Source organism: Xiphophorus hellerii, chromosome 22 (assembly GCF_003331165.1).
Source record: "Xiphophorus hellerii strain 12219 chromosome 22, Xiphophorus_hellerii-4.1, whole genome shotgun sequence".
In the NCBI taxonomy this organism is placed as follows: domain Eukaryota; kingdom Metazoa; phylum Chordata; class Actinopteri; order Cyprinodontiformes; family Poeciliidae; genus Xiphophorus; species Xiphophorus hellerii.
Window position 1 is genome coordinate 10,021,580 of NC_045693.1, and position 3,754 is coordinate 10,025,333.

A 3,754-nucleotide genomic window follows, 5' to 3' on the forward strand; every position below is an offset into this window, starting at 1 on the left:
GAAGTGCGGTCTCCAAACACTGGCTCACGTGGACGAAAGGGCGCAAAACACCCATAATTCATCGAAACGGATGAATGTTAGACCATAGACATGTACGTACGAAACTGTTGCGATACAAAAAAAGAAAGAAAATCACACATTCGGCATATTACAAGACGATATCAACATAATGAAACATAAATATTCACACTTGTTTCAGACAAAATCAATCTATTTATTAAAAAAAGAAAACACACTGGCCAGCATGTAAACATCAATCTTCAAAACTATCATAAAACACAATATTTCCAATGTTGGTAGAAGTCTGACATATTAAGCATCATGACGTTAAAAAAGAAGCCTTATGCCGAAACCAACAGCAACAGTTTGCATGAATATTGAAACTTTGAAATACTGGATGTTAATAGATTAAACTGTGTTAGAACTTTCATGAATAACAAATGCCTACTTTCGTTTAATATACCTAATTTTTTGAGAGTTAATGGATTTAAGTGTCTTCATTTATTTGTTGTTTTATTTTCCTTTTAATCATGTAAATCACTTTGACTTGCCATCTTACTAAAAATGTGCTTTACAGATAAAATTGCCTTGCCTTATAGTATAGAAAATTGTCAACTTCTCACAATTTTGTGAGTAGGCTCACAATAGGCTCACAATACTTCATAATACAAGATATTTTTTTCCAGTCAAGAATGGATCAGCATGAAGCAGTTAAGTCACTATTGGGTTTGAGGAAGGACGTAATTTGCAAGCATAAGTTGAGGAGCATAGGAAATTCTTCTGATTTTATGATTGTTATTTTAAATATGAAAAAGATCTCACCAAATTTTAATTCCTGCTGCTATTTCTGACCCGGAAGAACATTGTAACTAACTATTTACATCTTTTATGTTTACTGTTTTTCAAAGAGAACATTACATAGTAAAAATATTCACTATCAAGACATGGAATTAATGTGCTAATTGTTGTACTACCTTTGGTAAAAAATAAAATTAAAAGATAAAAACACTCCTATCAAATGATGGTGAGTTAGGTTGTTTTTTTTCCCTTCATATAAAAGGTCCTTACAATCAAATGCTCATACCTCGTAAAAAAAAAACATAGGTAACAGAAACAGAAATTTTATATTTAACAGTTGAACTTCCAGATTTTGTGCCTGAATTTTATGCCTGAAACTCTAACCGAATCTCCAGTTGAAAGAAATATCTTTACTGGCCTTGACAATAGAGTTGTCAATTGAAGCTGTGGAAAGAACTTTAAAGTTCAGTCTAAGAAGTAAATCAACACTGAGTGTTTCAAAATGATTCTGTCTGCACCCTATCAGCTGTGTCTGGAGTTTAGAAAAAGAAAAAAAAACGGAGAAGGGAAACACACTAAGACCAAGGAGGACTTCAAAGCGTCACGACTGAAAAACTGAAGCAATATGTCAGAAATGAAAGACAAATGTACAGAAGCAGCAGTTTATAAGAACTCAGCCGAGGGACAGATATAGTCAAGCATAAACAATCTTGAAAAATTAAAATAGAAGTAAACAAGGTAACATTGAAAGAAACAAAGATTGGGTGTGCTGTGGTGGTGTTGGGGATAGCGCGACTTTCATATAATGAAAGTAGGCTTGAATGAAAATGGCATTCAATGATGAATTATGGATCTACACTGGTCAAGTAGATGAAATGATGTAAGAGCCTTCTCTCAGGGTTGTACTGCATCTGCAGCACTCATGCTACAAATCAGAAGTGCTTCACAGCACTTCCTTTGTAGTACGAGTGCTGGTATGTTTCATCAAGAAACACAAGCCAACTTAATGACAAACATCTCAGGTCTTAATACAATTTAACATTTTGGCTTGAAATGATAAAACAAGGTTAATGACATAGGTCCATCATGCCAAGCTGGTCTTTCAAAACCAAATGAGAACATTTTCAGGCTTCAGTGCTCTATAAAACCATTCATGCCCCTTGAAAACAACACAAGAAAAGAAAAATCTCAACAAATACTTTTCAAGTCACTGGATTTTTTTTCCTTACCAGAATGCTAAAATTGGTTGCTTTTTTCTGAAATGTTTGATATGTTTTGGAGGGTTTTTTTGCAACAAAGTCCTCCAAAAGTAGTGACTCCATATTTTTGTATGAAATTTCACAGCTTCACAGAAAAATTTATATTTATTGTAGATATGTTTAATTGCCACAATTTTTCTGCACATATTGGAGCTCTATATTTGTATATTTCATAAACGATGGAGCAAGTAGTTGTGATAATCCTAAAGTACACATCCTTCTGACAGCAAGGATGTCATTGCAGTCAATAATTTGTTTTGCCACAAAGATAGAGGGACTCAAGTTTTGTCATTGCTTCTCCTTCTCTTATATAAGGACATTTTCTTTATAAATGCAGGCTTTTATTTGTCACTTCTCTATATGTACACCATCTCCTAAACTTGGGCAACCTTGTTTTTATCTGGTAGAAAATATGTTATCTTCTTTTTTATATTCTCCATTTATTTTGCATCATTTATAGTCTCACTCTGCAATTGTATATTTACAACCCAATGGGCCATTTTATGAGCTCAGTTCAACTACATAAAACTCATTTAGAGTCACAAACGTTATACAACCTTTCAAAAAAATAGGTTTCCATTCTTTATAAATATCTATTATTGGAACTTGTCATTTTTAAAGAATCTCCATTTGATTTCTATTTGTAGGTTTTTCAATAAAGAAAAGAAAATAACATTTTTGCAAAAAGTTATGATGATGGATTTACTTTCTTCTTCCATTCTGAAATTTGTGGAAAATATGTTTAAATAAACCACAAACTAATTAAAAAAAATAGATCTAAAAAGTGCAGTGGCGCAGTGGATAGCACTGTTGCCTTGCAGCAAGTCCAAAAACATGACTGTCAAGTTGATTGAACTCTCTAAATACTCCTTAGTGCATATATAACTGTTTGTCCTGTCTGTCTCTGTGTTACCCTGCAATGGACAGGTGTGCTGTCCAGGGTGTACCCAGCCTCTCGCCCGTCAGCCACTGAAGATAGGCACTAGTACCCCTTGCAAACTCACAAGGGATAAGCATGTAAGACAATGGACGGATAGATCTAAAAAGTATTACTTGTACTTTTGGTATCATTTGGTAGTGGAAATTCAAAAGTGAAATTACTGATATTCAAAAACTGCTCATATCTGCATTTATTATCATATCTTTAAAAAAATAACTGGCTCTTCACCATTTTAACCAAAAGCATTAAGAGCCATTGTGGAAGGTCCAAATACATATGGGTTTGAAAACCTTAATAGGAATTTGGTTTTATTTTTTCTCCAATTTTAGATGGGGCATAATCTTGCCCCAAAAAGGGCCTTGAGGTTCATGTTCTTTCTCAGAGACATGTTAAGCCTCAGGAGGGAAAGGCTAGACAACATTAAAAATCTATTGCTTCTGTCATAATGTGCAGTGTTTGCTTTGGATCAAGTCAACAGTGATGAAAGGGCAATGTTCACTAGTTAACTCAAAGAGGGCTGAGGCTGAGGGTGCAGTGTGCTGAGGAGGGCCAATGAGCCTTAAGGGGACAGCATCAACATTGCATACCAGAATGTCTCTGTGGAAACTTCTTCAAGCTGTTGTTAATGGTGTGCAGAGGATCACTATCCAGTTTTATTTGATGTGATCTCTGTCATGACCTCACAAGCTGCAGACACATATCAGCAAAGAATGTTTTAAATGTAAAAAAAAAACAAAAAAAAACATAAGTTCATATT